The sequence below is a fragment of the Jaculus jaculus genome, chromosome X (assembly GCF_020740685.1).
Source record: "Jaculus jaculus isolate mJacJac1 chromosome X, mJacJac1.mat.Y.cur, whole genome shotgun sequence".
Lineage (NCBI taxonomy): Eukaryota > Metazoa > Chordata > Mammalia > Rodentia > Dipodidae > Jaculus > Jaculus jaculus.
Window position 1 is genome coordinate 149,283,220 of NC_059125.1, and position 10,796 is coordinate 149,294,015.

Below are 10,796 nucleotides of genomic sequence, written 5' to 3' on the forward strand. Positions count from 1 at the left end.
AATGCTGGGATTAAAGGCGTGCGCCGCCGCGCCCAGCTGCACTATCTTTTTGATCTGTGGCTGGTTGAGTCTGTGGATATGACACGTACAGATAACTTCAAATACCGTGCAGAACTCCTGGACATACGCAAATCCACATCACGACCCGCTGAGGTTCATTGCCTGCACTTAGCTACACTTTCGAAGGAAATTTTGAATAGAATCAAGGGAACGTAGCTAGCACAGCGTCTTCTGGTTTCTAAGTTGCGTGCTTCCCACGCTCTCCGAAAGATCCGATGGTGCCATGATCTCTTATGAACGCTAGAGGGCGCGCCAGCACCGAGAATGCCGCCCTTTTCCTCACCTGTGACGTAGGTGTTCCTGGCCTCGCTGAGATCGAGAGGGCTCAGTTCTTTGGGTGCAGCGAGCTGACCCTGCCCAGGGATCCCAGAGGGCCTGATAGCCCATCCGCACAGTCCCACACATACCACTTTCAAGATCAAAAATCCCACTCAGTCAGTCTGACCTTAGGGCCTCAGAGCAGCAGAGCTACCCCACTTCTCTCTTCTTGGTCAGTGGTCAGTGCGAGAGAAATCAGGCTTTCTGGGTAGTGGTCCTCAGGCCGAAACTTCAAGGCCCTTTATTCACGTTTAAACAGAGATAGAATCCTTGCATTTGCACAACGCTTCCCTGCAGAGCCCCAAGAGCTTGTAGAAGTGACCCCACTGGGTTATTGTGGGTGAAGGCCCTCAAACTCTCCCTTTGCAAATGGAGGCTGCCGTTTTCTCTATGCAAGGAGTCTGCCCTAGATGGACCACTTGTGCATTTTTTTAAAAAATATTTTATTTGTTTATTTGCAAGCAGAGAGAGATAGGAGACAGAGAGAATGGGTGCCCCAGGGCCTCCAGCTGCTGCAAACAAACTCCAGACGCATGCACCAGTTTGTGCATCTTGCTTTATGTGGGAACTGGGGAATCGAACTCGGATCGTGAGGTTTTGCAATCATTCACCTTATCAGTTGAGCCATCTTTCCAGGCCTCTGCTCGTGCTAGACACCTAAGAATGGAGTGGCTTCCCAGAATTTTACAGAGTTAGTGGGCAGAGCTAGAACTTGGATCCTGGAGCTGGGATTTCTGGTGTAGAGTTCTCATTCCAAAATGCAACAGAAAGCCCAGGATATTGGCGTCGTTGGGAGGTTGGTGGGAGACAGGCTGCAAATCCTTACTGTATCCCCCACCCTGGTCAGCACCTCTAGCTTCCCCCAGATTGCTCTCGGAAGCATGGCTCTGCACCACGTATGTTGCCTGTCTGAACACTAGGGGCGCTGTTGTCTAAGCAGCGAGCGAGCTGAGCAGTTATTTTCCACTGCTGTCTGCGAGGATGCCTCGATGTGGACCAGGGCTGCTGCAGCCTATTCCCGTGTGCGTCAGCTTGGCTGCTAGCCCCCTCCTGAGCTTCTGCAGGAACCTTCTCGGAGCACAGAAGCCCTGACTCACACCCTCGGGAGTCGGGTTCTGAGTAAGATCACGAAAGAGCCCAGGGGCCCAAACATGGGCTTCACTTGGCCAAACATACGGTGGACACACATAGATTAGGAACCCTTGCTTTCCTTAGATTTTGTTCTTTTCCCAAACAATGTGAGCCTATAAAAAAAAATGTTAGGAACATTTGATACGGGGACATGAGTGTATATGAAGAGAATCGAGCACATATCCTTGGGGAGCAGGCTGGGGTTGGGGCTGGCGGGGGGCAGAGAGGATTTTGAATGCCCTGCAGGAAGCCTTTTCCCTCTGGTCGTTTCCATCTGTCTCCTTTTGTGGAGCGCTTCGTGACTGTCGGAGCTTGGCGTCAGCAGCGGTGATTCAGTGGCTGGATAAGCAAGCGAGGCTGCATTTCATGACTTTCAAATCAGTTCATTTTCAAGGCTGAAAGTTTGCCCCCCCCAGCCCCCACAGGGCGACGACCTGTGGGCGTCACCTGTTCAGACAGTTGGGCAGCTTTACAAGACTTTAGTGGAGAGGTGGAGAGGAGCGGGCCAGCCTTCCCACCAGGCTGTCATTAACGCACTGGGGTCTGGTGGGGGAGGTGGCCTGGGCACTCCGTGCTCATTCTTATGCTGCGATTGTCTGCTGTTTTTCACTGGCCTCAAAGGACCCTGCGATGTAATATCCTCCCCATAAAGGAGGGAATATTTTCTCTGAAGACGAACTGATTTTGCTGTATGGTTTCATGTGATCTATACATTAAAAAACAACAACAATAAAAACAACAACAATAACAATAGGGCTGGAGAGATGGCTTAGCGGTTAAGCGCTTGCCTGTGAAGCCTAAGGACCCTGGTTCGAGGCTTAATTTGTCTGGACCTATGTTAGCCAGATGTACAAGGTGGCCTATTCATCTGGAGTTCATTTGCAGTGGCTGGAGGCTCTGACATGCCCATTCTCTCCCTCCCTCCCTCTCCCTCTCTCTCTCTCTCTCTCTCTCTCTCTCTCTCTCTCTCTCTCTCTGTCACTCTCAAATAAATAAAGAAAAATGAACAAAAAAAATTTAAAAAAACACTTACTTGCTTTTTTTAACTCCTCCATCTTTTGTGTGCATATAAAATTAAGCACAAAGCTGTTTGATCTCTCTTTCCCTCCCTCATCCCCTCTCCCCACGTGTGAATCTGAAAGCGCCCAGAGTCAGCATGGCTGTGCGCTCAGCAGTTCACCCATGCTATCTGGTCATCAGTTTCCTGAGCCTTTTGCTACCCTGAGATTGGAAGAAAGGTAAACTGACTAGATTTTTGCTGTGTGACGATTTGATTCTGCAACATTTGGGTGAGGACATCCCAGCTTCCAGAAGCTTCCCACTTTCCTGATGCAAGCACACCCGTCAGGCTCTCTCTGCTCGCTGCTCTCCTCTCAGTGGCTGCCTTGCATCAAGATGCTGAAGCTGCCTAGGCAGCCCTACCTCCAGGGGAGCCCACCTGCTTGAAATCAGGTTTAGCTGCTCCTTGGGGCGGCTGCTACTGCTCTCCCTTCTTTCTGATCAAGCCTTACCAGAGATGAGCAAATTTCATTTCCCCCACCTAAGCACAAACTTGATGTCTGCTTTTTCCAAGTAATCCTGCTGCATAAGAACACACAGCACATCTGGGAAGGTCACACGCCTTAGCATAAACATAAATTAACAAAAACACTACTCTTTCCTCACTGTGAGGTTTTGTGATGATTTGAGTTTTGATTCGAATTTTGAGAGGCTACATTATCAAAACAAAATATCCCGTAATTCCTTCACAGACTGAAAGATAATCCATGATCCATTTGCTGGGGGTTGGGCTTTTGGGTTACACTCTTTTTTTTTAAATTTTTATTAACATTTTCCATGATTATAAAACATATCCCATGGTAATTCCCTCTCTCCCCACCCCCACACTTTCCCATTTGAAATTCCATTCTCCATCATATTACCTCCCCATTACAATCATTGTAATTATATATATACAATATCAACCTATTAAGTATCCTCCTCCCTTCCTTTCTCTACCCTTTATGTCTCCTTTTTACCTTACTGGCCTCTGCTACTAAGTATTTTCATTCTCACACAGAAGCCCAGTCATCTGTAGCTAGGATCCACATATGAGAGAGAACATGTGGCACTTGGCTTTCTGGGCCTGGGTTACCTCACTTAGTATAATACTTTCCAGATCTATCCATTTTTCTGCAAATTTCATAACTTCATTTTTCTTTACCGCTGAGTAGTACTCCATTGTATAAATGGGCCACATCTTCATTATCCACTCATCAGTTGAGGGACATCTAGGCTGGTTCCATTTCCCAGCTATTATAAATTGAGCAGCAATAAACATGGCTGAGCATGTACTTCTAAGGAAATGAGATGAGTCCTTTGGATATATGCCTAGGAGTGCTATAGCTGGGTCATATGGTAGATCAATCTCTAGCTGTTTTAGGAACCTCCACACTGTTTTCCACAATGGCTGGACCAGATTGCATTCCCACGAGCAGTGTAGATGGGTTCCTTTTTTTCCACATCCCCGCCAACATTTATGATCATTTGTTTTCATGTCTTTTTTTGATATTTTAATTAGTTATTTGAGACAGACAGACAGACAGACACACACACACACACACACACACACAGAGTGAGAGCGAGAGCGAGAGAGAGCGAGAGAGAGAGAAAAGGAGAGAGAAAGAGAGAGGGAGAGAATGGGCACGCCAGGGCCTCCAGCCACTACAAATGAACTCCAGACACTTGCATCCCCTCGTGCATCTGGCTAACGTGGGTCCTGGAGAGTCCAACCAGGATCCTTTGGCTTTGCAGGCAAACACCTTAACCACTAAGCCATCTCTACAGCCCTTTGCCCTTCTCAATATATATGGTTAAACGGGGTGTCCCGCTGTGATTGAAGGAGGGGACAAAGACTGTGCTTCTCTTGTTCGTTCTCTTTCTTACTTAGTCCCTGGTAAGGTGACTGAAGACTTCTACCTAACTCACAGTCCGGCCGGCCTAGGGCTCCACTTCGTTACACATCATGTCCAGCTCAATGAAGGCCACTGGCTTCGAAGCGTGGCTTAAACAGTTGGGGTCCTACTTAGAGAAATTATTTTTTTTATTTTTGTTTTTTTCAAAGGTTCTTTTAAAATATTTTTTTTTAATTTTTATTTATTTGAGATAGGGAGAGAGAGAGAGAGAGAGAGAGAGAGAGAGAGAGAGAGAGAGAGAGAGAGAGAGGGAGAGAATGGGTGTGTCAGGGCCTCCAGCCACTGCAAACAAACTCCAGACACATATGCCACTGTGTGCATCTGGCTTACATGGCTCCTGGGGAATTGAATCTGGGTCTTTTGGCTCTGCAGAAAAGCACCTTAATCACTAAGCCATCTCCCCAGCCCAGAATTTATTTATATCATATTTCTCAGAAAGGGTCTCACAATGTGAAATTATAAAATCCTAGAATTGGAAATGCATTTTAAATCATAAATCAAAGCTTCGAGGGAAGAAGCTATTTGTTCAAACTGAAAAACAAGAATCAGAACTAGAGGTCAGAGGGCTGGAGAGATGACTCATTGGCTCAACGTGCTTGCTTGCAAAGCCTGACAGCCCTGGGTTCGATTCCCTAGCACTTATGTAAAGCCAGATGCACACAGTGGCGCAGGTATCTGGAGTTTGTTTCCAGTGACCCTAGACCCTGGTCTGCCCTTTCTCTTCCTCTCTCTCTCTTTTTCCTTGCAAATAAATACAATATTAAAACAAAATAGAGATCAGGGCAGATTTGTTGTCCATTTGAATGTTGGTTACAGGAGAAAAGCTGGGAAATTGGCCAGAGGGAAATAAGCGGATAAGTAGAGAGCCAAGAGAGAAGGTGTTGTACAAGCAAGGACGGTATTTCCACTCTATCCCGTGCAGTGGGGACAAGAAATGGTAACAGCCACTAGCTTTAGCAGCAGGGTGGTCCTGGTTGGGTTCCAGGAGAGTGGTAGTGATTGATGGTCACTTTAGCCCTACTGAGACTCCACTAAGCATAAGAAAAAGGAAACATGGGGCTGGAGAGATGGCTAAATGGTTAAGCACTTGCCTGTGAAGCCTAAGGACCCTGGTTCGAGGTTCAATTCCCTAGGACCCATGCAAGCCAAATGCACAAGGAGGCGCATGCATCTGGAGTTTGAAGTAGCTGGAGGCCCTGGCGTGCCCATTTTCTCTTTCTGTCTGTCACTCTCAAATAAATAAATAAAAATAAACAAAAAAATTAAAAAAAGAAAAGGGAAACATGTAAGGTCAACAATAACAAAAAGACAGAATAGTCCCATACCCGAGAGATACCAGAGACCAGAGGCTGTCTTTGAGGTGTGACCCCAGAAGATAGGAGAGATGCCAAGCAGCCAAATGGGAGGAAGGCCCTGTTGTAATCCACCTACCTCAGAAGGTTGGAACTCACACAAGGAACTGAACTGAGGACTTTCACTTTCAGGAAGTATGGCAGGCTAAGCTGACTGGTACAATCCATCTGCGGCAAAGTACCAGGGAATATATATCTTAAAAATCTTAAAATCAAGCCGGGCGTGGTGGCACATGCCTTTAATCCCAGCACTCTGGAGGCAGAGGTAGGAGGATCACCGTGAGTTCGAGGCCACCCTGAGACCACATAGTGAATTCCAGGTCAACTTGGGCAAGAGTGAGACCCTTCCTCGAAAAACAAAAAAAAAAAAAAAAAAAAAAACAAAAAAATCTTAAAATCAGAGATCTCCCCGGGAGATATGGCTAGCTGCCATGAGGTGGCAGAGGAGAGTCCCCCAATCCCCAGCTGTAAGATAAAGACCTTCAGACCCTCCATGGAAGAATTCCGGGAATTCAACAAATATCTCATATACCTGGAGTCTAAAGCAGCTCACCGAGCCGCGCTTGCAAAGATACTGTACCCCGAGGTGCTTGGATTATGCAGATTTGGAGGGCAAATACTGAGAAACTTTAACTTTGGTGGCACCTATCAATGACGCAGATATGAATGGGAGCATATACAGTCTTAGATGTGGCTGAAGAAGAGTGCGGTATTTCTATCGAGGGTGCCAATACCCCTTATCTCTACTCTGGAATGTGGACAACCACATTTGCATGGCACACACTTTGGAGAGCCCAAGTCTTGGTATGCAGAACATAGGGAACAACTTGAAAGTCTAGCCCAGGGCTTTGTCCCAAGCAGTTCCGGAGGGTGCGATGCATTCCTTTGCCACAAGATGACCCTGATTTCTCCATCAGCGTTGAAGAAGTGTTCCCTTTGACAGGATCACCCAGGAGGCTGGGGAGTTTATGATCCCTTTCCCATATAGCTACCATGCTGATTTCAATCATGGTTTCAACTGTGCTGAATCTACAAATTTTGCAGCTGTCAGATGGGTTGACTATGGAAAAGTGCCATTGACCACGTGAAGTCCACTCCAGAATCCACCCCTGAAGTAAAAGCATGGCTGCAAAGAAGGAGGAAAGTTAAAAAAAAAAAAAAAAAACCCTTAGGAGCTTCCAGGGACATTGATCTCACTCTAAAAGACCCAAGGCCGAGGAGGAGGTCAGTGAAAAGCCAGCAGAAGTGCTGGGGAGCACAGAAGAAGTGCTGGGGAGCACAGAAGTGCTGGGGAGCACAGAAGAAAACGCTGGCAGCGGGATGCAAGGAGCCAGAGCTTAGGGGACAGCACTAAACTCTCCGGAGTCAGCTGCTTCAGTGCCTCTGTGATGGGGGAGAAACAAAGCGACGATGCCAGAACTCTGCTTTCTGAGCCTGTTTGCACATGGCAGCTGGTGACTCCATTCCATTCGCAAGGGACCATTTGAAGGCTGAGAAATTACATCATCTCCCATGGTCATGATCTCCCAAAATGTCTTCCTCAGCAGCAGAAAGCAAGGTATCTTCAGAAGGAGTGAAACGTGCTATGGAGGCCAATGTTGGTAACCTTGGACCTGAGAAAATACCAACAGTTCTTTTTTTTTTATTTTTATTTATTTATTTGAGAGCGACAGATAGAGAGAAAAAAGGTGGGGGGGGGGGAGAGAGGGCGCGCCAGGGCCTCCAGCCACTGCAAACGAACTCCAGATGCGTGTGCCCCCTTGTGCATCTGGCTAACGTGGGTCCTGGGGAATTGAGCCTCGAACCAGGGTCCTTAGGCTTCACAGGCAAGCGCTTAACCGCTAAGCCATCTCTCCAGCCCAGCAGTTCTTAATGGGGGAAAAATGGCTTCAAAGCCGAGCATTGTGGCTCATGCTTTTAATCCCAGCACCGGGGAAGCAGAGGTAGGAGGATCACCGTGAGTCCGAGGCCACCCTGAGACTACAGAATGAATTCCAGGTCAGCCTGAGCTTGAGCTAGAGTGAGACCCTACCTCAGAAAAAAACAAGGGGGCTTCAAAGTTCCCAATATAATTGAGGAAAAGACTAAATCTTCCAAGAGTTGGTGCCACCCACTTAGTAAGCCTTCAGCCAGATCCCCCATGACCCTCGTGAAGCAGCAGACAGCCGTTGGTGAAGAATTGCCTGAGGTTCCATCCATGGACGTGGAAGTGGAGGGAACAGCATCTTGGGCAAAGCCTCTCCTCCACCTTTCGCAAACAAAGTCTCCAAGTTTTGTGGCAATGAAGAAAATGATTCTAGACGGCAGGCAACATTACATGAAGTGGTTACATCTGGAGGAAAGACTAAGCCCATCATTCCAGAGATGTGTTTCATTTCCAGTGAAGAAAATACAGAATATTCCCCTCCCAATGCCGTCCTTGAAGAGGATGGAACAAGTCTTCTGATTTCTTGTCCAAAGTGCTTTGTATGGGTTCCTGCAAGTTGTTTTGGTGTTCCTTGTCATGAAATCTGGGATGGTTGGCTATGGGGTGGAAATTGAAATGCATCTTCTGCAGACACTGGGAGCTTGCATCCAGTGTTCCTACAGCCAGTGCCCGGCTTCCTTCCACGTCACCTGTGCCCATGCCACTGATGACTAGCCTTACGTAGTGAACATCACATGTTCCTGACATGAAGTCAATTCAAATGTGAAGGCCAAGACTGGTGAGAAAGCCATCTCTGTGGGCCAGACGGTCACCACACAGCATCGGAACATGCGGTATCACAGCTGCACAGCGATAGCTGTGACATCACAAACCACCTACGAGCTCATGTCTGATGATGGCTCTCTCAGCAGAGACGCATTCCCAGAGGATATTGAGAGTAGAGGCTGTGAGAAGCTTGGCCCTAATGCCAAGGGAGAAGTCGTCCAAGTCAAGTGCGCTGAGGACAAGCTCTGTGGGGCAAAGTGCCTTGGATCAAACATCACCTACAGGTACCAGGTTGAATTTGAAGATGGATCCCAGATAGCAATAAAGAGAGAAGACCTCCACACCTTAGATGAAGAGTTACCTGAGAGAGTGAAGGCTCGTTTTCCCACAGCCTCTGACATGCGGTTCCAAGACACTTTTTATGGAGCAGACATAATCCAAGGAGAGAGGAAGAGAGAACGGGTGCTAAGCTCCAGGTTCAAGAATGAGTATGTCGCTGGGCATGGTGGCGCACGCCATTAATGCCAGCACTTGGGAGGCAGAGGTAGGAAGATCGCCATGAGTTCGAGGCCACCCTGAGACTACAGAGTTAGTTCCAGGTCAGCCTGGACCAGAGTGAGACCCTACTTCGAAAAACCAAAAAAAAAAAAAAAAAAAAAAAAAAAAAAAGGAATGAGTATGTGGATGACCCTCTGTATGGCCCTTTTCTGAAGAGCTCTTTCCAGAACAGATGTCAGAAGAGAAAGAGAAAAGGGGCAGCCTGTGTTTCAGTGGGAGCTCAAGTTTTTGGCAGGGCCAGCGCTCTGTCACTAAACAGGACACACGTAGCAGTGGGCTTCTGTAATCTGAAGTCATTCACTATTTGTCTTCCGTGATCCCAGATGATTCTTCTAAGTGGAAAGAAATGCCAGTGAATGACACACAAGAAAAAGGCCACTGCCAGAGACGAGGCAGGCCCCTCCCAGCACCCCAGGCCCTTCTCAGGAAGCAGGTAGGTAGACCTTCATCATCCGAGTGGGCGGGTGACAATTTATGTATTTTCCACAGTCAGGGAAGGACCCTTACTTGTCTGAATGACAGGATTTTGTTTGTTTATTTTTATTTATTTATTTGAGAGTGACAGACACAGAGAGAAAGACAGATAGAGGGAGAGAGAGAGAATGGGCGCGCCAGGGCTTCCAGCCTCTGCAAACGAACTCCAGACGCGGGCACCCCCTTGTGCATCTGGCTAACGTGGGACCTGGGGAACCGAGCCTCGAACCGGGGTCCTTAGGCTTCACAGGCAAGCGCTTAACTGCCAAGCCATTTCTCCAGCCCATAAATGACAGCTTTTTATAAAATATTTTTTAAACAAAAATGGTAATGAGATTTAGCCATGTGCTGTCTATATTCCCTTGTACAGATCTTAACAATTTTTTATATTCCTATTTTAATTGTGTCTGATGAGAACTGAGGTGGCTTTGGTGAGATGAAAGTTTTGACTCTTGAGAAGAAATTCTTACAAACTCTACACATTTAATATATTTAAAGAGAGAGATCTGGGGCTGTTATTTTTTTGATACTTTTCATAATATCTATTGAGTCAATATTTATAAAATATGTTTTTTCATTATGTGTTTGAAAAGTTAAAATTTAAATAAAAATGGTTTAATGCATAGTTTTGAACTAATGTAATGTGATTTTTCTTTTTTAAAACAGCCTGAAAATGTACTAGTGTTTAAAAATAAAGATTTCCATTTTCTGCTAAAAAATCTTAAAATCATGAAAGACTGGACATCAGGGAAATAAATTACAGGTCTGGAATCTCAGAAGACATGATAACATAAATGCATTAATTAATAATGTGTTATTCTGTGGCTATTTGCTGGTAATCTTGAATTTAGCGTTCAAGGCAGGGGGGAGCACAAGCCAAGGACCAGATTGGATGATGGGGAAGAGTGTAGTAGGCGATAATCTTTTGTAACGATTGGAGAACTCAGGAGTTGATAACCCGGAGCTGGGGAGATGGCTCAGAGGTTAAAGGTACTTGCTTGACCAACTTCAATTTCCTGACCCAAAGTGGCGCATACGCCTGTGATCTCAATGCACCCAGGGCAGTAGGAAGTGACTCCAGGGCAGTCAGGAAGCTCTAACCAATGCACTGAAAGCAACATAACAACCAGGGAGACCCTAATCAGGCAAGGTGGAGGGGACAAACGTTCTGAGTTTGTCCTCAGACCTTCACACCCACATACATATGCACGCATAATTCAAAACTGATAACCTAAGGGAAGAGTAAAGCAGAAGCAA

The 10,796-nt window shown here is 46.6% G+C and overlaps 1 pseudogene; it reads left to right on the forward strand.

The window, feature by feature from the left end:
- Positions 1–6,233: 6,233 nt before the first annotated feature.
- LOC101594034 lies at positions 6,234–8,976 on the forward strand (annotated as a pseudogene).
- Positions 8,977–10,796: the final 1,820 nt, after the last annotated feature.